This window comes from Lissotriton vulgaris, chromosome 7 (assembly GCF_964263255.1).
Source record: "Lissotriton vulgaris chromosome 7, aLisVul1.2, whole genome shotgun sequence".
Classification (NCBI taxonomy): domain Eukaryota; kingdom Metazoa; phylum Chordata; class Amphibia; order Caudata; family Salamandridae; genus Lissotriton; species Lissotriton vulgaris.
This window is the reverse complement of record NC_141695.1, coordinates 159997177-160021604: the sequence shown is the minus strand read 5'-3', so window position 1 is coordinate 160021604 and position 24428 is coordinate 159997177. Positions and strand designations below refer to the sequence as shown.

The 24428-nt window shown below is 47.8% G+C and overlaps 1 protein-coding gene across 2 annotated transcripts in view; it reads right to left on the bottom strand.

The window, feature by feature from the left end:
- The window catches only part of LOC147701061 (uncharacterized), an 84662-nt gene that overhangs the window by 38445 nt on the left and 21789 nt on the right, over positions 1-24428 (bottom strand). Inside the window, exon 2 of one of the 2 annotated variants that reach the window (XM_086929857.1) lies at positions 20497-20576. The gene's annotated coding sequence lies outside the window, so the exon portion shown is untranslated. Of the gene's footprint in view, positions 1-20496; positions 20619-24428 lie in introns of those variants that run through there. The other variant, XM_086929856.1, reaches the window with a different exon arrangement.

Here is a 24428-nt window from a genome sequence, read left to right as displayed (position 1 = left end):
TCCAATCCAATGCTTTCCTTGTATCCCGACGTTGCTGAGGCGTTGTACAAGGGTGCTATGACAGACCGTGTCAAACGCTGCGGAGAGGTCCAGGAGGATGAGGGCAACCGTTTTCCCGTTATCGAGTAGTGTTCGGATGTCGTCTGTTGCTGTGATGAGGGCGGTCTCAGTGCTGTGTTTGGCACGGAAGCCGGACTGTGAGGGGTCGAGGGAGCCGTTAGATTCGAGGAAGGCTGCGAGCTGAATGTTGACGGTTTTCTCTATGACTTTGGCAGGGAATGGGAGGAGTGAGATGGGGCGGTAGTTCTTAAGTTCAGTGGGGTCGGCTGTAGGTTTTTTCAGGAGGGCGCCGAGTTCGGCATATTTCCAGCTTTCCGGGAAGGTAGCGGTGCTTAGGGAGCAGTTGATGATATCTCGGAGTTGGGGTGCGATGATGTAGTCGGCCTTGTTGAAGATGTGGTGGGGGCATGGGTCGGTTGGCGATCTGGAGTGGATGGAGTTCATCAAGCGGATGGTGTCTTCGGTGTTGATCGGGTTCCAGGCGCTGAGGGTGGTGGTGGTGGGAGGCTTCAGTTCGGAGGTAAGGGGAGTGGGCTGGTCGCCGAAGCTGTTATGTATGTCAGTGATTTTGCTGTGGAAGAACGATGCTAGAGAGTCGCAGAGGTCTTGAGAGGGAGTGTTGTCGTTGCGCTGGGATTGGTAAGCTCTTTGATGATGTTGAAGAGTTCCTTGCTGTTGTGGGCGTTGTTGTTGAGTTGATCCTTGAATGCTGATTTCTTGGTGGATCGGATCAGTTGGTGGTGTTTTGCGGGTGGCGTCCTTGAGGGCGGTCATGTTGTCTGTGGTTGGGTTTCTTCGCCAGGCTTTCTCGAGGGATCGGCAGTTCTTTTTGGAGTTCTTGAGGTCGTCGTTGAACCAGGGGGCTTTTTTGCTTCCTGGCTTGTTGTGATGGTTTTTCAAAGGTGCTAGTTCGTCAGCGCAGTGGGTGATCCATTGTGCGAGATTGATGGCTGCTTGATTTGGATCCGATGATCTGGCGGGAGGATTTTGGTTTAGCAATGTGGTGAGCTGGTCGGTGGTTATTTTGTTCCAGTTTCTGCGGGCGACTTGTTGTGGGTGGTGGTGGGTCGTGGTCTTTCTGAAGTTGAAGTGGACGCAGCTGTGGTCCGTCCAGTGGAGTTCTGTGGCGTGATTGAAGGAGACGTGCTTGCTGGAGAAGATTGCGTCGAGCGTGTGTCCGGCGTAGTGGGTGGGGGTGTTTACCAGTTGTTTTAGTCAGAGATTGGCGTGGTTGTCCAGAAGGGTGGTGGTGTTGCTATCGTTGTCCATTTCCAGGTGGAAGTTGAGGTCTCCTAGGAGAATGTAGTCCTCGGAGGGGAGGGCGTGTGGGCTGATAAAGTCAGCGATGTCTTCGCTGAATTGTGTGCGGGGTCCTGGGGGTCTATAAATGAGGGTGCCTCTAAGTGTGGTCTTGGGGTCAGTGTGTATCCGAAAGTGAAGGTGTTCGGTTGCTTTGAGGGTGTCGCCGGAGCTGGTCGAGATGCGGATGGTGTTCTTGAGGACGATGGTGATGCCTCCTCCTGTTTGGTTGATGCGGTCTTTTCGGACGATTTTGTAACCGTCCGGGATGGCTATGGCGATGTCGGGAGCTGATGAGGCGTTCATCCAAGTTTCTGTAAGAAAGGCGACGTCCGGTGTTATGGTGTTGAGTAGGTTCCATAGTTCAATGGCGTGTCTGTGGACCGACCGGGTGTTGAGCAGGATGCACTTCAGGTGGTTGTTGTTTGAGCTCAGTTTGGCGTTCGTGGTTGTAGTGTTGGTCCTGATGCAGCAGAACTTGCAGGATTGGCAGGTGAAGGGTTCATGGGTACGTCCTGGGGCGGCTTGGTGGCAGTCGGGGAGTCAGCCGGTGTTGAGTGCAGAGAGGGTTGCTGCATCGTACGTTAGGCGGGTGGAGAGGTTTTTGCAGGGGCCAGGGGGGCTGGCGCTGGGCGCGATCCAGGCGCGGACGGGCGTAGACGGGCTTACCTTTGGCGCGCCTTTGGCGCGCTTAGGGCGCGTCCGCTGCGCGTGAACGCTGCACGCAAATGCATACGTGCAGCGGGTGTGCAGCGGGTGCGCCAAAGGAGCGCCTAGGGCAAGCCAGTCTGCGCCAGTCAGCGTCCCGGAAGCAGCCAGCCATGCTGCCTGTTCCCTGCTGGACATGATTTCGGTACGCAGAGTCTGGAGTGGTGAGGAATTGAGGTTCATTGGGGCATCATTGAGTAAGTGCAGCCATGATGTGGGGAGTACTGGAAAATGTTTGTAGCATTTGTCCGATCTGCAGGTATAATTTCACCACAATACTGACACGATTTCTATGTCCAACCTTACTCCTTCTGCCCCTCTGCCTGCGCAACCTATTCAAGCTGCTCCTATTAACGCGCGGTCCATGGCTAAACACACCTTCGACATTTTTGAGCTAGACCTGCTGTTTATATCTGAGACCTGGCTTAATGAGTGCTCAGCCCCGGTCATTGCCTTGGCTATCCCGGCAGGGTATAAAATTACTATGGTTGACTGCAAATCAGGCAAAGGAGGTGGGGTGGCGGTAGTTTTCAGGGAGAACTGGACTCTCACTTTGGGACAATCACAGGACATTACTGAGGGGGAAAGCGCTTGATTTCTCCCTAACTAGCTCTCCTCACTTTCTACGGGGAGCCACGCTTGTATATCGTCCCCTCGGGCCACCGAATGCCTTTTTAAAAGCTTTGGATGAAGTCATTGTGCCCAGAGCTTTGCACTTCTCTAATTATCTTTTACTCAGTGATTGTAATATTCACTTTGATTGTAGAGAGGCCTCTGAGACACGTGCTTTTAATGAGTCCATGGATCTTGCTCAGCTGACTCAATGGATTAATTCCCCTTCTCATAGTAGCGGTCATACCATTGATGGGGTTTGTTCCAACTTTCCGTTAGTTATACAGGATCCTCACCCTATTTCCTGGTAAGATCATTTTCTAATTCTATTCTCCAGGACCATTAAGCCATCTTATTCTTCAATAAAAACTTTGGTGGCGAGACCACCTCCTCGCATCGAATTATGTTCATCTGGTAGAGTCTTAGCTGATACCCGCCCTAGTATTTTAGTAGGTTTGTCGGAGGCACTTGGGGGATTCAATAACTGGCTGGCTAGTGCAGTGGATTCAGAAAAGGGGGCGGTGATGGACAGAGTATCTGAATTAAGCAGAACACTCCTACCCAGTCCAAAGATCAGGGCTTGATCCATCACCGTTTTTTAGCTCACTGCACCATCCCAGCTCAGAACCTGGCTACATGCAAATTAGTCTGTCCCTGGCCCAGTGCATCATGGGAACAGGGCAGACCAAACTACCAAGCCAATTCTTATACTGGGAAGGAAACAAGCTTCCGGGGACCGGTTTCTGGCATTTCAGCCGTCTTCGGCCCGGCTTGCTTGAATCCTGATGGTGCAGTGAGCAAGGGACTCACATCTGAGTATACCCTTCCACGCTTATGGTGGACAAAACGATTCAGAAAAGGGGGTGGTGATGGACAGAGTATCTGAATTAAGCAGAACACTCCTACCCAGTCCAAAGATCAGGGCTTGATCCATCACCGTTTTTGTGCAGTGGAGCATTTTTCCACACCCCTGGTTCTCAAAAGAGCAAGACAATCCCCGTCCCAACCTTGGTTCTCTAAGGATCTAAAAGACCTAAAAAAATCCTGTAAAAAATTAGAACGTTGCTGGAGATTGGCCTACTGTCCGCTTGCTAAAATTGCACTCAGGAGAGCCGAGCACAATTATTATTCCAAGGTCAAGTTGGCCAAAGGCCACTTCTTTGCAGAGAGTTTCGCTCAATCAAAAAACAATTCGAAGGAAATCTTTGCAATTGTACAAAGCTTCCTGAATCCAGAACAGATGGCCTCGCCTGGTTCGAATGACTGGTGCGAGCAGCTTTCGGGGTTTTTCCATTGATAAAATACAAGCTATACAGGATAGTTTCAGGACTGTCATCCAACAGCAGGCGATTTATTCGCTTCAGATTGCCGTTGACCCTGATCTAGTCCGCACCTGCCTTATGGTGCTCACCCCCATTCCGCTGTCAGATACTCTGGCGATACTGCAGTCGCTAAAATCAGCCTCTCCCCGAAGTTAATGAAATTGTTAATCTGCCCCTCATGGATGCCACTGTTCCACCTGAGTGGAAACAGGCAAAACTTCTCCCTCGGTTGAAAAAGCCCTCACTCAACCCCGCTACCCCAGCTAGCTACTGTCCAATTTCACTCCTTCCGGCGGTGGCTAAGGTGTGTGAGAAGGCAGCGCACAAACAGCTTTCTGAGTTTGTGGAGAATTTGGGCGGTCTTCACCCCGCCCAGTCAGGTTTTAAGGTCTCTCATAGTACTGAGACGGCCCTAGTGGCGGTGTTGGAGGCCATTAGGGAGTGCTTGGATGCTGGCGGCAGAGCGGCTAATGTGCTACTTGACCTCTCTGCCGCATTCCACACCGTGCCACACCGCCAACTTTTTGGCTCAGTTGTTCCACATCGGCATCTCTGGCCAGGCGTGGGAGTGGATTACATCTCAGAACGCAGCAAGTTTGGCTGCCGTCCTTCGAAGCACCCCCGCGAAGCCGGACGACAGGGGCTCCCCAGGGCTCAACATTGAGCCCTCTTTTGTTCAATGTTTATATGACGCCCCTTATTTACTTTGCAAAGGAGCCGGGTGGTAAAACCAAAGCCGATGCGGATGATACCCAGCTCCTCTTCACGTGGAAGAGAATGGATTCCTCCCCGGCTATTACAAAAAACTGTCTGGCTTAAGTGTTTAAATGGCTAGCTCAGGCCCAAATAAAATATAATGAAGAAAAATCAGCGGTGCTCCTTTACGGATCCTTCCCCCCACATTTCAGAACAGATATCTGGCCTGTGGCCTCATCCCATGCCTAAATCGACGGGGAGCCCGGCAAAAAATGTGGGGGTATGGTTCATTGAGGAATTGAGAATTATGCAACAGGCTGGCCGGTATGTGCTTTGGCACATTGAAACGACTTAAGAAGTTTCTGTCACTTTTACCTAAAGTGGCCAAAGAAATGGTGACCAGTGCCCTCATCATTTCGCGCTTGGACTACGCCAATGACTTGTACATCGGTCTTCCGGCATATCAGTTACAAAAGCTGCAGATTTTCCAGAACGCAACAGCCAGAGCCTTATTGGGTATTCCAGGAAGGTCCAGGGCAAAGCAGCTTCTATGGGATCTGCACTGGCGTTCGGTTGACCAACCCATTCTGTTCAAAGCTCTTACGCTTGTCCATGGTGCGCTGTACAAGTCTGGGCCTCAGTATCTCAGAAGTCCGTTCTCGTTTTATGTGCCGCCCGGACAGCTATGTTCTACTGGTCAATGCCTCACTCTTGTTCCCAGGTATCCCCTGGCTAGAATGGGAGGCAGCTCCCTCTCTGATAGAGCAGCCATGGCTTGGAATTATATTTATTTATTTATTTTGAAGATCTTATATAGCGCGAACAAGATCCTTGCGGATATCAGAGCGCTTTACATAAAGTCAGTCTGGATATACAAACTTATAAATGCAGGCACATCAAGTATACATAGCAAATGGATCCAAGTGAAGCAATAGGTTACAAGGACAACATATAACCGTTGAGTTAGGTCGCTGTCAGAGAGCTTGCCTATCCAGTCTAGTGGCCCCTTGTGGAGGAGAGGGTTAACCCCTTCGATGCTCATGACGAGCTCAGCTCGTCATGAGGTACACCTCTCGTACACTCATGACGAGCTGAGCTCGTCATGAACAATGGTAATCTATGATGGTCAGCGCTCAGGGTAAATCTGCACCGCACCAATGGTGTTAATGGTAAGGGGATGATTGTTCTCCGAGATTCCAAAGTCTGTGAGTAGGTGAGTTTCACCATGAGGAGCACTTTCACTTCCTTTTTGAATGAAACAGCAGAGGCGTTAAGTCTGGTTTCTGGGGAAAGTGAGTTCCATATCCTGGGCGCCATCCCAGAGAAGGAACGTTTATATGTTTTCTTCCTGTTGAATCTTTGAGGTTTCAGTAGCAGATTTTCAGCATTTCTTGAGGCTCTTGTCCCACCCAAGATCGTCAACTTCTGTGTGAGGTAGCTAGGTGCTTTGTGGTGAAAGGCCCTATGCGTCATGCATGCTATTTTTAGGTGAATTCTGGCTTCAAGCGGGAGCCAATTCAAGGCTTTTAAATCTGGGGAGATATGCGAGCTTCTTTTCGAGCCAGTGATAAGTCTCGCCGCTGCATTTAATGAGGCTCTAAGGGGTGCTGTTGTAGCCTTGGGTAGGCCACACAAAGAAACAATTCCATACTCCACCCGAGGGATAAACTAGTGCTTGTACTGCCAGCTTGAAATCATTAGCTGGCAAGAATGGTTTCAGCTTCCTCAGTGTGTTAATCTGGAAGTTTGCTCCTTTGTTGCATTGCTAATGTGTTTCTGCATAGTGAGGTTGCTGTCAAGAGATATTCCTAAGGATTTAGCAGAGTCTACAATGTTAGGTTGAACGTTGAATGCGGTAATAGGTTTGATCAAGTCTTGCATAATGGGGACATTGGAAGGGGGAGCTATGAGAAGGAATTTGTTTTTTTGAGCGTTCAATTTGAGGTGATTTTCTGCCAACCAAGCCTGTGTGTTCCTGAGCGTTCTATTGAGCACTTTGATGTCTTCCAGGGATTGAATCTTGAGATAGAGTTGTGTGTCGTCAGCGTTCATATGATATTGTACGTTAGACGCATGTAGCAGTTCGGTGAGAGGTTCCAGGACTAGGTTAAACAGTGTCTGAGATAGTGAGGAGCCTTGTGGGACCCCCAATGTGACTGGTATGGGATTGGACAGAGTGTTGTTGACCTTGTACTTTTGCGTTCGGTTATGGAGGAAGGAGGTGAACCAATTTAGCACTGATCCGGATAGCCGCATTTTCGGTTTTAAAAGATCAATCAGATTCTCATGTTTAACCGTGTCAAAGGCTGAGGATAGGTCTAGCAGGATGAGTAGACAAGCTCCATTCTGATCCAGGATTTGTAGCGCATCATCGATAATGTGTATCATGGCTGATTCATTGCTATGACCTTCTCTGATGCCTGATTGATGTTTGTTAAGAAGGTCAAAGTGATCAACATGTTTAGTCAGTTGAAGATGAACACATTTTCCAAAAGTTTGGCCCAGGTAGGTATGCCCTGCCCTTGAGCTGCGGAAGAACGGCGACCTCAGGCTGTTCAGAAACACTTGAAAACTTTGTTATTTAAGTAATCCCCCAGTCGGATCTGTCCGTCTTCGCCTCCACCATGTGGCTACCGCGTCGGGACACTTCCGAGTAGCCGTGCATGCTATAAAGGGAGGATAACATAACATGCCACTGGCCCCACTCACTACATTCTTCTTTTTGAGACAAACTACACCCATCAGTCCTATGGATGCTGGTATCCACTGACAACTCAATCAAAGTAGGCCCATGTTGTGTCCTCGGATAGCGTTTGTTTGGTGTCTTGAATGACTTGTTCTTGTTTTGGAACCCATACCCGCAGTGTGGAGGTTTTAGGGAGCTCATGTAGAGGTGCTGTCAAGGTGGTTAGATTTTGAGTGAAATGTTCACAGTACGTAAACATGCCTAGGAAACTCTGAACACCAGTCACTGAGGTGGGAGCTACTGCAGACTAAATGTTGCAGACTTTGGCCGAGTCAGGTGCTACTCCTGCAGCCAGGAACTTGTACCCAAAAAAAGATGTTTTGTTTGAGGAATTCACATTTCTCTTGTTGGAGCATCAGTTCTCTGCCTAGGTGTCTGATGAATACAGGTTGCTTTTGAGTGAGATGGTTACCCATGGTCAGGAAAACGTACCAGGATATCGTCGCTGATGTTTAGTATCCCTGGAAGGCCAGCCCCATTCATCATATTTGGGAACACCTCAGGGGCGCTCGAGATGCTGAAACTACGGCGTTTGTATCGCATTAGTCCGTTGTGGGTCGAGAAAGTGGTGACATGTTGTGATTCAGACGCCAATTGTATTTGATGGTACCCTGACCTCAGGTCCATCTTCGAGAACCAATACAATGTTGTCAACTGTCAGGGTCAGGAATCTTTCTCACTTTATGGATACATTTGGAATGTGCATTTCCATACTTCACCCAGTCGTTTTGGCTTCCGGGCCACCATGGTCAGAGATACCTACAGTGTGACTCCTCCAACATTGTCAATTATATCCGCCTCTTTCAGTTACAAGAGTTTGTTTTCCACTTTCAGTTGAAGATGGAAGCCTGTTTCCAGTGGCACAGAGTGACTGGCTGGCTTGATTGGTCGATTTAGAGGTGCACCTTTATCCGTTTTAGACATCCAATGCCTTGGAACAGGAGTGAGTAGTCCTCAAGTAGAGTCTCAATAGCAGTCATATTTATGCTAAGAGCGAACTGTACCAGTTCAAGATTCTCTGCCATATGGCAGCTCAGTAACATGCCTGCCCCATCTCTGGTGACATGCACTTTGCCATGCATTGAGTGCTCTTGGTGTCTGATGTAACTGTTAACATCCCAGCTAGGGGAAGGTGTGTATTGTTTCTAAATGCATATACTCTGATTCTGGTGCGTCAGAGTTTGGGTTTCTCTGTCAAAGTATTGTACAGTTCCTGCACCATATTATTGATCAATGCCCCTCTCTCGATGAGGGCTGTCATCAACTGTCCTTCCAGTTGTATGCAGCACTTAAGGGTCGTTCTAGCTTTGCTACAAACTAGCTCAACTGCTTGGACAACATGGATGGTGCCTACTTGGTCATTGAGTCCATGTTGCTGCCCTCTAGTGTTTCTGCTCGATGCTCAAGAGCGTTTGTGGCTTTCTTTTGTCTGGTCCGCTGTACTGTAGCAGACTGACACTTTAGAGAAATGGTTTAGCTTTCCGCAAGATGAGCTCTTCTTTCCCAATGCAAGGCATTCTCCAGTGGGCTGAAAGGGTCCACTACACCAGCGATAGATCTTGCTAAAAGCTTTGAGCTTTATCCTGTCCTCCTTCCTCGTCGGGCCCCTCAGGATGCTAGACAGGTCATTGTAGCGCTGCTTCCATGTGGAATGCAAGTGCCTTAGACAGCTCTTTGGAGCAAGCCAATGTGAGAATGTCTTTCATGGACTTTCCAGGAGCTTGCAGGATTTCTTCCCGGAGCTTGGCTGAAGCACGACCTTGGATAAACTGCACCCTTATTTCATCTTACTCTGCAGGGAGGGTGCATGTACTCGCTGGTTCTTGAAGTGATACATAGAACACGTCCACACACCCCACTGGACCTTGTTGGGCCTGTCGTAGGAAGAATCTTTTGTAATCTGTATTGGCGAGGTGTTTGAAGTGTGCCATTAGCGCCGCCTTCGGTACCTGATGGAGTATGTAATTTCACATCCCCCCTCTCCCTTCCACACTCCACCCCTCCCCCTCAATTTAGGCCATGGGTCAGCATTTGATCGACAGGGAACCGCCGTCCTGCAGTGGGCCTCCCAGTTCATACTCTCAGGGACACCGTTTAGGCACACTGTGGGCTCCTATGTCAAATTATGGGTGTGTCTGTACTATTTTCTGAGTTTTCTCCATCAGAAAGGGCCTAACCTCCTAATACTTTATCTTCTGGCCTTCTAATTATTATTTTTTTTTTACAGGGGACTTTCGCATGTATGATAATCTTCCCTTACTCCACATCAGAGTGACAATCATTCAGCTCTTGTACTAGTATTTCCCATGCATTTGCAGATACCAGTGCCTTTTCATTATTCAGACGTCTCGCCTGTTGGAATCTGAGTGTGCTCTCACTACTGGCCCATATTTGCATCTCAGCCTTCCAACTCTTGATAGTAGAGCCCTCTGCCTATTTCCAATGTCTTGTGATCTCTTTTTTGGCTAGCACTAATCCCATGTCCACAAACTTGCTTGTCACCTTTGTCCTGGCAGTGTGTGGGAACCAGTGCAGTATACACGCTGCCATGTCAAACGTTAAACTCCTCTCTGTGACCCTGTTTAACACGTCCCCAACTCCATCCGAGTAGCCTCCCAGTTTGGGACACTCCCATAACATGTGTTCTAGTTCCGCCACTTCACTTTTACACCTAGGGCATGCTGCATCTTCCACCTTAAAGTATTTCTTATTCTTTCCCAGCGTTAAATACGCTCTGTGCAACATAAAGAAATGCACCAATTGGAATTGTGCATTCCTCGTGCTTTTCCAAGCTCTATGTATTATCTGTTCCCATGTGGTTCCTGGTATAGGCTTCCCAATGCCTGTTTCCCATTTTATCTTCAGGGTCTCCAGTGGTGCCAGCCCCTCATTCAGCATCCTGGAGTACAGACATGTGGCCGCCTTGAAAGTCCCCGCCGCCATTACTACGTACTGGCATGCCATTGTCGTCTTGGGTTCCACGAGTCCTTCCCTCCAGTGAGCTCGTAGCGCATGAACCAGTGCAGCATGTATCCAAAATCCTCCTCTAGGGAGATCATACCTCTCTTGCAGAACCTGGTAGGACAGCAATATCCCGTCCTCATATAAGTCTCCAAACACCTGAATCCCAGCTTGCTCCCAGTCCATCAAGGATGTCCAGTCGCCCCCATGAGGTAATGCTGTGATCATCCCCAATGGAATTTCGGGAGCATATGGGTGTAATATTCCAGCCCTGGGTTGACTGAGATTCCAGCACAACCGCAGCGTCATCTCCTCTAGAGTGAGACCAGTAAGATCTAGCTTTTGTTGCAGAATTATGAAGGATAGGATGAGTCTTGGAATCCCTCTGCCTCTCAAGGCTTCAGGGCCTCTTAATTCCATTGCTACCGCTTGTGTCAACACCTGAAGTGGAGCCGCAAAATAGTACAGCTCAAAGTCGGGGACTGCCAATCAGCCTTCTGCTTTAGGTCACACCAGGGTTGCTTGGCCCACTCTCCGTCTACCCGATCCCCATAAGAATCCAACAATCATCGATTTCAGGGATTTAAACACACAGAGTTCAGTATCCAAACCGGTAATGTTCTAAAGAAATATAATAGTCTAGGCAGTGCTACCATTTTCAATAAAGCTATCCGCCCCATCACCGACAGTGGAAGTGTAGACCAAAGAGCCATGCTACTCTTTAGGGCCCTCATGCATCTTCCTATATTCCCTTCTAGAATGTCCTTGGCGTCATGATATATACGTACTCCTAAATATACTAAGCACGTTGGTTCCCAGCGCACTTCTCTGGGCCCAAGAGAGGGAATCCCCCTGGGCTTCACCGGGAACAAGCACGACTTAGCCCAATTCACTCGTAGTCCTGAGACATCGCCGAACTCTGATAGTAAGCCCGCCGCTCCCTCTAGCGCCTCTCCTGCGTCCTTAAAAAACATCAATAAATCGTCTGCATACAGCGAAATATACTGCTGGTTCCCTCCTGGTTCCATGCCTTCAAAACTCTGTCCTAATCTGGCTTGTGCTGCCAAGGGCTCTATTGCCAGAGCAAATAAAAACGGAGAAAGTGAACAGCCCGGTCTCGTACCTCGGGCCACTCGATATTGGGGCGATATCAGCCCTCCCACTTTCACCCTGGCCAGCGTGGAGTTATATAGAACATTAGTCCAGTTGACAAAGTCATCCCCCAAGCCAAAACTTCCTAGCGTCTTATATAAGAACAGCCATTCCAAGCTGTCAAAGGCTTTCTCAATATCCACTGACAGCACCGTTGTCTCCGGTTCCCCTGTCTGGATCTCGCCCATAATTCTCACTAATCTCCTCACATTAGTAGCTGTGTTCGTAGTGGGGATAAATCCAGCCTGATCTTCATGAATCAGCGCAGTCATGTGCTGCTGAAGGCGAGTCGCTAAAATCCTACTCAAGATCTTGTAGTCGGTGGTCAACATTGACAGCGGCCTGTACGCAGATGTATCTGTGCCCTCCCGCCCCGGCTTTAATAATGGAATAACAAGCACCTCCCTCATTGATCTGGTGAGGAGACCCAACTCCTTCCCTTCTTTATAGACTTCCAATAAGCACGGGGCCAGTAAGTCCACATATTGGTGATAGAATTCTACGGGCAATCCATCCAGGCCCGGTGTCTTATTGCGGGCCATGTGCTTAATAGAGCATCTAATTTCCTCCAGCGTTATATCTTGACTCAATCATGTCGCCTGTTCTTCATCCAACTGTGGAAGCAGCACTTCACCTAGAAAGGCGTCAATGTTCATTTCCCCGGCCACCAGCGAGCTGCCATATAGTGCCTCATAGTATCTTAGGAACCTCCTTCTGGAAAGCCTGATCTTCTAGCATTTCAGGCCGGAGCCTCCAGGTGGGTACATCAGCCTTGTTCGTCATCCAGCGCACATTAAACAGCAACGGGTTATGATCAGATAGTGTCCTTGTAAGATATTCAGTGTGCTCTATGGAGGGTACCATCTGCGTGGAACACAGAACTACATCCAATCGGACATGTAAATCGTGCAATGCTGAGAAATAAGAGTAATCTTGTTCTACCGGGTGCTGTGTTCTCTATATATCCACCAAGCCCCACTGAGACTGCCAGTCTCGCCTACACTTAGCCAATCTGTGGGTGGGTGAATCCGTACAGGGTGGGTGCGATCTGTCCTGTACAACATCCGCTATGGAATTGAAGTCACCTCCCACTACTACCTGGCCTGTAAAGTAATGTGCCAATGTGCCTGTAAAGCGTTCTAAAAATCGTGCCTGGTCAATGTTTGGTGCATATACACTACAGAGTGCTATGTCCCTCCCCTCAGCTTCCCCTCCACTGCTACGAATCTTCCCTCTGGATCAATAGTCTGTCTTGTCACCTGGAAAGGCACTCCCTCCCTTATCCATATTAATGCTCCCCGTGCAAATGCCGAATATGTGGTGCTGAATACCCTCCATCGTCGCTGCAGCGCTAAACCCTCTGCCTTAGTAAGATGAGTTTCTTGGAGCAGTGCTATGTGTATACCTCTCCTGATCAAATACGCGTGAATCTTATGCCGCCTCGTCATTGTATGCAGTCCCCTTACATTCCAGGTAATACAGCGCAAATCAGATATCCCTCCCATCACAAGACAGTAGTAGCCACCTTCCCCTTTGTACGTTTGTATACACACCGGTTACCCCCTTTCCCCATCCGTTCCCCCTACTCCCTTGTCCCCCTTTCCCCCCTAGAACAACATTGCTAGTCCCCATCCAAACCATATCAACCACCAACATTAGTCTAAGCCCTCCAGCAGTCACTGAAGGCAAGTCTTATGTGCAATAGGGGGGTGCCCAGCGCCAATAGGTGGCTTCGTATACTCCAGGTCCGTTGCCGCTTTGAAACCCCAGATGGATATAGCTTCCACGTATCCCCAAGTTCACAGTCACTTACAGTCAAGGTTACTCAACCACCCTTTGGGCCCACCATTGCAGAACAGCTCCTGGAGGTCCCCCTCCTATCACCCCAGGTGTCAACCCGCTATCTCCGCTACAATATTCACTAATCCTCACCCAGGCCCCACTAAGTGTACATCTCCCCTCCATACCGCAAACCTTCATTCATCCAATATTCAATCTGCCGTTGCTGGTGTAACCAGTGGTAAGCGTATACTATCGGTCTCTAATGATTCAGCTTCTGAGTGTTCCTTGTCCCTTTCGGACTCTGTATCCTCCGGTGTCTGCGCCTTCTGTGCCCCGGCCAGGGCCGACACTGACGCTAGTGCTCCCTTCCGCTCTGTTTCAGTCAGTGATGTCGACGGCCTCCTCAGGCCCCGCCTCCGGTGCCTAATCCGCTGGGATTTACGGATCTGTAGCTCATCCGCAGGTTCCTGGGTGCGACTTTCCGGACCATCCTTGCCAGCTCTGTAGGATTCCAGCCAAGTCCATGCTTCCTACGGGGTCCATGCTTCCTCCGGGGTTTCGTGGAAGCAAGTTTTACCGTCCAAGATTATTCTTAGTTTGGCCGGAAACAACAGGGAATACTGGAGCCCTTCCGCTCTTAATTCCTTTTTGACTGACTGGAAGGACGCGCTGCGCCGTTGTATCTCGAAGGTGTAATCCGGAAACAGTGTAACCTTACTATTACCTACATGGAATGGTCCATCAGTTCGTGCCTTTTGGAGCAATAAGTCCCGGTCTCTAAAATGTAACAGGCGCGCCACCACCTGTCTGGTAGGGCGCCCCTGCAGTGGTTAACTCGTTGGCACTCTATGAGCTCGCTCTAAAGTATAAAAGGACGATAAACCCTCCGGAGCCACCACTTATTTCAGCCAGTTCTCTAAGTAGCCCACCATGTCTGAACCTTCTGCTTTTTCGGGCAGAGTCACTACTCGAATGTTATTGCATCAATTTCTACTTTCAGCATCCTCGGTGAGTTTCCCCAGGGCCAGAATCCGATCTAAGGCATTTGTTACTGTTGCGTTCAGTGTAGTTTGTGCTGGGACCACATCTTGTATAATACCCTCTACCTGTTTCACCCTATCCGCTAACTTGGAGTGGTCTGCCCGCAGGAGGCCAAGGCCAGTTGCCACCTGTGCAATGTCCTGTTGTAGGGCCATGCAAGAGTCTGCAATGGCTGCTAGGATTTTGTCGAATTGTTGTTGCATACCAGGATCCTGGGGTGGCCCCTGTGTCTCCAGCTCCCCTTGACTGGGAGTCTCAGTGTCCGATAGCTGCTGTGCTCCATCCTTCTTTCCTCTCGGTTTCCCCATGGCTAGACCCCACAATTCTTGTCTTGGCGTTACCTGGTGCTCGGACACACTGTATTCTCCTAAATATTTCTAGGTTTCACAGTTCTTAAATGTAAGACCTTAGGCAGGATCTACTAATTAATCTCTCGCCACTTTGCCACTGCGACCCAGCTCAAATTCCCAGCGCACCGTTGCTTAGCGATTGGGCCAATGTTGGGGCTCCGAGCAGGGGTATTCAACCACCTCTGTACGGTCTAGCACACACTTGCCCTTGCTCACCGCTGCTCCTCTTGCCTGTTTCAGCAGTCCTTATCCATACTACGTCGCTGGAGGCCAATGGAGAAAGCACTACCAGTCCCTGTCACGATCAGGGTCCGTCCCCACCACTGCGGCGATCTTGGTCCAGTGACTGGCTATCCCCCGGGGTATCAGCAGCTCAGTCCTCAATGATGTCCTAATTATTCCAGCGGTGCGTTATGGTCCCGCTCTCCTTCATGTCTGGTGACCCCCCTCTGCCCGGTCCATAATCCTCTCTCTCCGTTCCCTGACCAGAACCCGCAGCGACTCACCGCTCCTCCAGGGATCCAGTAACAACGTCTCAGTGCTTCATTTTCATAGCCCTAGGAACCCCTTCTCCGGCTGCCAGCTTCCCTTGCAGATATTTACCAGTGCCCCTCTATGTCCTTCCGCACATGTGCCCTGGTTCTTGGGTCGGTCCAAGCCCCAGGCAGGGCCCGCCAGCCACCGCCTCTATGATCTCAATCCCAGGGTCTGGCTGCTCCTTTTCTTGCCGGCACCCCAGCCCACATCTACGTTCTGGATGGTCTAGATGTGCACTATAGGCCCGTCCTCCCTTCCGGGGGGCAATCCGCTCGTCCTCCTACAGGTCAAGTGCCTGCGACATCTCTTCGCTCCTTCATGGTTGTCCCACAGGCGTTTTAGGGCCCCAGGTTCACCCCCCAGGCTCCTCTTTACCCAAGTTCAGGTATCCTTGCATCCAGGATCGTGCCAGACATCAGCTAGTGTCTTTTGGTGATCCCCTCCGCCAAGCCCCAGCTCGCATGTCGAAGCAGCCCTAAAGCCACGTACCCGCCTCCGCCGTCCGCAGTTCCAGGCTCTGCTGCTCTCCACTCGCCAGTAAAGGGCTAAACTCAACTCTCGGTCTTTTAGGCGCCTCCCGGCCGGGGTCCACTCTCAATCGTCAGTCCTTCTCCGAGGCTAGTTTTACGGGGGCCAAAGCTCCCTGCCCTCGTAGCCGCATCGGCCCCACCTCCTCGCCGCCGAGTAGTTCTCACCCAGCACTCAGGTGTCCATCAAAGCCCTCCGCATTCCTCTAGGGCTCAGCCCCCTTACAACAGCAAAAATAACGGGACCCCCTCTATAATATTTTACGGTCAGGGAAAAGAGAGGAAAACCAGACACATAAATATCATAAAATTTCCCTCATTGACCAACAATTTTTTAGATATACTAGTGACACAAGATTGCTATATCAAAGTTTTTATATTTTTTTGTTTTATAACATCCATTTTTTTAAATAGAAAATCACTTTTTTTTCATTTAAGAGTTCATTTTTTACACAACACATTATATCATTGGTACATTTATTTTATAACATTTTCAGATATTATATGTTGGTAGTTGTATGGGAGTGAATGTTTTTGTATGATTGGAGTGACTGTGTTGGTATGTAATCAGGAGGACATTGAGTAACATCATTGTATATGTACTTATTTTTAGGATCTTGTTCCACAATTATCATGGTTATAAAAGAAATGTACCAATGATATAATGTGTTGTGTAAAAAATGAACTCTTAAAATGAAAAAAAGTGATTTTCTATTTTAAAAAAATCAGCCCCCTTACAACACATCGGGGTCACCTCACCGCTCCGGTCGTCAGTCTGATATTTTTGCGACCTCTCCTCCGGCTGGTCCGTAGCACCTCCCGGCTCAGGTCCGGTATATGTCCCGAAGTGTCGCCGCCATGTTAGCTTTCTCTCCGGCGACCGGCGCTAGTCAGGGAACCCCCAGAGACTCTCGGTTCCCGCTCCCTGCAGGTTCGGCGCTGCTCCTGTGGTGTCCCCCCCAGTTCTCCGGTCCTTTGGCGCCGTTAGGTGGGTGGAAGCGTCTGATTTACAGGATAATGGAGGGGTTTCTAGCGGAGCTCTACGCTCACACTGCTTCCCTCATCCGCTGCTAAGCCACGCCCCTCTTCGGGCCTTCTAATGCATCAAATGACATCTCTTTGCATTTCGTTCTAGAAGCCTCATTTGTTTAAGCACGGTGCACATATGCATGTTTTCTGGGATCTCATTTTAAAGCTCACCTTTCTGATCAGGTCAACCATTGATCCACTCAATTCTTGTAATCTGTTGGTTCACGATGTAGACAACCTTGATGGAGGTTATGTCTAAAAAGATAGTGTTACTGGCACTTTTTTCGATTCTCCTGTTTTTTTATTTACCTACTTGCTGAAAAATGATAGGTTGATGGTGAGAACCGCCCTCCTCCAAAAAAGCATTTTAGAATTTAGTCTTAACTAATTTGCTGACCTTACCCTCCAGCTCCTAATGGAGCATTTTTTAGGTCTCGCCTGGCGAACGCAGCGTGAAGCACTGTCGCCAGCGAGATCTATTGTTGTGGACTCGCCTTGGAAGTGGGACAGGAGATGGGCATGCGCAGAGCTTTTGGCGATTTTAGCAGGTGTACGCGCACGTACAGCCACGCTGTGTGCACATTTCCTATCCCACTTCCATCCTCGCAAGCCAGCATGCAGTTTTACTTTCACTTTTTTCTTTTTTTTAAACTTGCCCCATCGTTGGAGCGGCCCCGCTCAAGAAATAAACATTGACACTGTGCTTGTATCGGCACATATGAAGAATCCCCCACTCACCCGGTGTGGCGTCTGGCTGTGGCACGGTACTGGAGCACTCCAGCTCCTCTATACTTCTGCCAGCTCAATGCGGGGCTCTCTCCTTAGGCCTGGGAGCCCCGCACTATCTGCCGCTCTCCCGGGACTTCAGCTCCCGCACTTACTCTCTGGCGCCGGGGCTCGTTCTTCACCACAGGAGCCCCGGAAAGGGACAGGTGCTGCCTACACCGGCCGCACGCGCCGCCACTGGGCACAAGCTGCAGGGCACGCGAAAGTTACATGTACCGCGCATGCGAGGGCAGCCCTCGCCCTCCCAGGTCTCCTCCCCGGCCCGGATGTGGTGCTGCTTTCCATTTTGCTTGTTTAATCATGTCATTATTGCTATTCTCACACATTTAGCTGGAAAGCAGTTCATTGCATTAATTATCCTAGTTTTTTTTATAGCCCGGACAATGGCATGGTTGTTTGTCGGCGGGTCAACGTGCTCCTCATTGCCGTCCTGCTCCTGGGTACACATTTACCAACAACACGGACGCCATGCTTAATGTTTGAGCAGGCACCCGAATGACTTGTTGACTTTGGCAATGCTTTCACTGTGGTTTACACTGTTACTTTAAATCACAAATGAACAGTTTCTAGCTTTATTTGCGGGCAGCACTTTTACGCACACACGTATTTTCAAGCGCGGTTATAACGATGGGGCTTCCTCTTTCGTTGCTGATGACGCCCGGTTGAGCTGCCCTTGTGGTTGCTGGTGATTTCACGGGGAACTCCTCTCCGGCTGTTCCCCTGTCTCCCGAGCCTGAGACGGGGGCTGCATGGTGTCCTGCTTTGCATCGCTGGGACTGCGGCTGGATTTTCTAGTTCCCCCTCCCCACAGCAACAACGAGAATGGCGGAACCGCTGCTGCCCAGTACCACTGAGCCTTTTTTCCCCTTCTTCATCCGAGTCAGCGTGCCCCCCCTGACCCGCAGGTGCCTTCCTCTCCCGGGGCCACTGCCTAGTCACCCACGCTGATTTCCCCCTGACTTCGACGACCTTAGAACGATTGACAAACTACAGCCTTCCCCCACCACATCTGGTGACTGCCTTCCCCTTCAGCCCTTCACCAGGGGTACGTTTCCTTAAGAACTTGTTAACCAGATTTTTGTTCTACCGCCATTTTGTCGTAAAAGTAACTGGCTTAATTCCTGGATCCTCAATCTTGCGGTCTCTTCCGTTTCTCAAATTTACTCCTTCCTCCGGTCAGCACCTTGTGCGTTCCAGTCTGACCATAGCCTCAATCGATCTCCACGCTGGAACTCCTGCACCCCGCTTTACTCGTATGGTCACCATTATGCTCCCTTTCTCCCCCTCCCTACCCGATCCAGCAAGCGGTCCGGCTCTCGATGTTGCTGTTCTATTTGACACTTTCCAGTTTGTTTTCTACTCGCTTACCCTAACTGTGTTGTGTTTCCCTGATGTTCGATCCTCCATGGCCATTTGCCTAGTTCTGGTCTATATTCCAACTCCCATCTATCGCCACTCTACAACACCATTGGACTTGTTTTCTATCATATTTAAGGCTCTAGTAATAATGTAGCTCGGCTTTTCTCCATGCCATGATTTGTTCTTGTTACTGACATAATGATGTAAAAATGCAACCGATTTAACTATGTAAAAATGCTTACCGTATGTAAAGCGCTCTGATACCTCCGGGTCTAGCCAGCGCTATATAAATCTTCTTACATAAGCAGTTCCTGCAGCATACTTGCTCATACGAAAAAAATCCTCTTCAGCCGTCTGACCTCTAGCATTCATCTTTCTTCTGCAAGAGCCCATTCCACCATATCTTTAGCCAACTGTAGATGGGTGGGAACTGTGGGAGATAACCACCATAGGGCCACCTGCCTCATTGCCAATACTAGGCCCAGAAACGATAACCTATAGTGTATCTTGCCCTCAATAGGGCAGAGGAGGGTGTATACTAGGCAGTGCCTGACAGTGTTTATTATTTTTATATTGGTCACCTCGTTTAGACGCTGGGTAATGCGTTTCCAATAGAGTGTCATAGAGGTGCAGCTCCACAGCATGTGTAGAAAATCAGCACCCCCGCCCCACCCCACATCTAGGCAATTGTGTAGTCTGGTCAGTATAATTTGCATAGTCTCATTGGTGAAGGATATATCTGGATAATAACAAAAATTGAGGCAGAAGGAGCTGAAACAGAACCTGCTCTGGCAGCAGTGGTAAATAAAATGAAATGGTTTTAAATAATCCCTCAACTGGGAAACATTCAATAAGTCAATATCAATTAATATTTGTTTATCAACAAAACAGCAAACAATTCAGAAGTCCATTATGCTGAGGCATTGTATTTGAGCCTATGCCATTCAATACTAAAACTCAGATCTTATCAATTACAAAAAATATATAATTCTCCTTATTCTTCATTTTTTCTTATTTAAAAGTAAACCACGTTAGCCCAGACAACACGTTTCGTTCCCATAAGAGACTTCATCAGGGCTGTAAAAGGACATACAAAGCACATTTTACAAAACAACTCCCTATTTCTATTACCCACCTCCTCTCAGCATCATCTTAACAGTCATTTCATTATATCACTCCATATCAGACTTGTTTCCATTAATAGAAAATGTAATATGTTCTATATACATTGATGGAGGGACCTTTTTCAACACAGTTATTCTTTCATTTTGTTCAGTACATAATATTCAATAAATGTACGTTAATATAAAATATGAATAGTGTAGTATGATTATGTCCTATATCCATGATTTCATAATCAATGGCTTATTATAATCAAAATCATTATATTCGATCATCCCCATAGATACAGCAATAATCTTTTCAGACTTTAACAAATTACATTAAATTTGACCAAAACTGTGTGTGTTAACCATATCATAACATTACTGTACATTCAAGCTCCTATGTGTGATAGTAGCAGGACTCACCTAATCTCAACAGCCTTCCTTCATGTATAATGTTCTGGACCAATTCTCAGTCGCTTTTAGATTTCATTAAACAGGAGTTCCTAAAACGTGCATAATAAATATTGGGGACAGACTTTAGTATCCCTAAATCAAAACGTACAGCCTACAACTCCCACACTAACATCAATCATAAATAAATTCACTTGTATATCAAAACATTATAATACAGTGAACCTCTGAGTAATTATCCTAATGCAATTTCCATATCCCATATTTTGTCTCATTCCTCCCAAATGTCATTGAAGTAGTTCCAATGCGTCATGCCATTCCTAAGCGGGGTGCTGCTACTTTTAAATTTCCCTGAGTCAACATCATTTACAATGAATATGCATGTGCGTATCATACCCTCTCAATCACAACTGGGAACAAAGTAGGCCGTAGAAATCACATTTATAGCCCGAGCCACTATAATCACAAAGCAGAATAAAGTGGCCGGTATACATCACCTATCAGCCCGAGACACTACAATAGTCATTGACGACACATTTGCGGGTCCGCCATATTACAAAATATATATAAATGTGATATTGCCTTCAAGTATCTCGTCATGTAAAATGAAATAGCAATTACACTGAGCCCCGGTATTCCCTCCCATCATTTACCTGGTGTAGGAAGCTGGGTTTCTGTTGCAGTAACCCCCCCACTTTTTGCCATACTACTGATGCACTTTGACTTGATGTGCCCAGTGTCCCTGCCAATCAGGTTCCCGGGGCCTGTGTTCTTTCCCCGAAACTGTACCTTGTACACCCAATTCAATTTCAAAGCTTTATTCGATTATTAAAAACAATCACAAAAGCATACAATGTAAAAAATACAAAAATAGGGTACTAGACAGGCAACAGACATTTCAATAGATAAAACAGCTCAATCAATAGCGGGGTTAAAACACTAGGCTTTTCCTATGAGAAACAGCTTTTAGTAAGAAGGTAGCGGTAAAAAAACAGATGTCCAAAGTATCTAGTGCAAATAACAGTTTCAGTGCTTGGGCAGTAGTATACACAGAATATTTCTTAAAAACATCTCTGAGGTAGTAACGACGAAGGTGCAAGTAAAAAGGGCAGATACGCATATAGTGAAATGTGCTTTGCTTGGTAAGACCATCACAGGGGCAGGGGGATTGGCTATACATTTTCATCTGCGGAAATGCCACTAAATTATGTACAATACCTAGTCTCAGCCTAGTGAGAACAAACTGGTGGGATTGCTTGGTGATAGCTTTTAGGTACATAGGCATGCCCCTGTCTTCCAACACATTAGAATGATAAAATACATGAGTTGACATGAGGCTACCTTCGGCCCTGCGCAAGTTAGACTTGGTCCCCAGAAAGACATTTTTAAGTTCCTTTTTTGGTACAGTAACAGCACTATAGGGGTCATCAAATATATCAAGATTAAAAATTTCACTATAAGCAGATGAAACGTAATTTAACCAGGGGATCTTGCGGACGTTGTCCAACCGAAGACAATCTAAGATGATCTGTCTGGTAAAGTCAGTCTCATCCTTAACCCAGATTGACCTCCAAACCATGAGAGGTCTCATTCCCATTAGGTCAGTAAGATGATTCATGCCCACCTCACTATGGCTCAGTTCATTGGATGCCGAGGAAGGTAGACAAAGGAGTCTTTTGAGTAACTGATTCTCTGTGACTTGCAGATCCCTGTGGTTACAGTAGCCCCATATACCCGATCCATATAAAGCAATGGATACACATCTATGCCTATAGATATTTAACATGTCCGGGATGCGGCGACTACCTAACTTGGATGCAAAGCGAAATACGCCAGAGGAGCTTTTGCCCATCCTAGCATTCACATTTAAAATCTCCGGTGCCCATGTCCCTCTGTTATTAAAGGTTACACCGAGAGAACAGAATCTGTCCACTACCTCTATTCTGTGATTGTTAAAATGAAATGGCTTGGAGAGTTTCATCCGTTTCCCACAGGCCATAATGTAGGTCTTGGAATTGTTAATTTTCAGTTTTCTCCCCTTAATAAAATCATAGAAATAGTTCATAAGATTCTGGAGTCCGTTAAGGGTGCGCGAGAGTAGGACCGTATCATCAGCACATAGCAGGACCGGCACAGGATGACCACCAACCTGCGGGGAATCTGCCTGCACCCTCTTCAGTTCGGACTCCATAGAGTTTATAAAAAGGGAGAAAAGCAAGGGGGCCAGCACACAACCTTGCCTTATACCCGAGTTAACCCTAATTTTCCCAGTACATTCCCCAGCCTGGCCATAGCGAATCTGGGCTGAAAGTTTTTTGTAGAGTCTGGCCAGGAAGTATATAATTGCAGGAGGGGCTCCCATTTCCAGTAAAGTGGACCATAACAAAGTATGATCCACTAAATCAAAGGCGCTCGAGAGATCAGCGAAACAGAGAAATAGGGAACCCTGTTTCGCTTTGGTGTATTTCCCGATGATAAGGTCGAGATTTATACACTGCTCTGTAGTCCCGAGGCCTTTGCGGAAGCCATATTGGGATTCGGCTAGAATTTTGTTGTCCTACGCCCATTCCTCTAGACGCATCAGTAGGACCCTGCTCATAATCTTGAGGGAGGAATCCAGAAGGGAGATAGGGCGGTAGTTCTTAGCCTCTCCTCTATCTCCCTTCTTATAGATAGGTAAGATTATGGATTCGCTCCAGGTGGGTGGTGTATTATCCCTAACTGAGGCATTAAATACCTGTGTCAGGAGTGGGCTCCAAAGTGTCATGTTGGATTTATACAGGTCGACCGGGACCCCATCTGGTCCCGGCGCCTTCCCCCCCTTTACTCTGTCTGATGGCGGTTTCCACTTCTTGGAGAGTAATATCCAGAGATAGCTTTAATTCGAACATGGGGGAGGAGGAACTAGCACAATCCACCTTAGCCGGGTCAAAGATTTCAGTAAAATGTGCAACCCAGTTCGCTTCACTAACCTGAGCTGACAGTATGGGGAAGTCTTCTTTTACAAGAAAAGGGCTGTTAACCGTATTCCAGAAGAGCTTACTATCGTGCAATATTGCTGCTTTAGTCAGATCATCCCAGGCTTGCTCCCTGAGCTCTTGTTTTCTGCATGTTAAGTGCTTTTTATAAGTAAGTCTAAGGGATATAATGGCCTCTCTATCTCTGGGTTGTTTTGTGAGTGCCTGCTTGAGTTCCCAGAGAGATTTAGTACACATACTATCAAACCAGCCAACATTTTAGTTCTTAATTAGACCTTTAGTGATGGTAAGAGATCTTTTAATGATAGTACCTAATTCCACAAAATCGGCTATAATGCACTCAGAGAAAGCCTCTGGATCCAAGCATTTAAGTATTGCCACAGACCCCGCTTCTACAATTTTGTGCTGCAGCTTCTCGGAGTTATCCATACACCATTTGATACGAATACCATTCTGCCTACAGGGGGTTACATCTTCAACTATCAATCGCTGAATGTTAGCTGGGACCCCCCAGACAGAAATCAACATGGTGATAGCATTATGATCGCTACTTCCAAGATCGGCAACAATGGGGACTGTACAAAATGAGACAAAATGTGCGGAAACTAATAGATGATCAATAACAGAGGTCGTATTCAATCCTACAAAAGTTGGTACTGGATTACCCTCTGCATCTGTAGTCGGGGGGTGTATCAAGAGGTCCAGGTTTAACATGAAAGAATTGAGGGAGTCGCCATATGGTGAATGTATGAAATGTGCCCGGTTTTCCCCAGTATCCCTATCATACCCGCAAATTCTGGTAAATGAATGGGGGCAGGTACGAATATTAAAATCCCCACCCCAGATAATATCAAAAGATTTATGAATACCTTTACGAATATTACTCACGGCTAGACCCAACTCATCCACCACAGAGGTGTTAGCAGCATCAAACAAATTGTTGTAATGATTGATTAACAAAGTTAC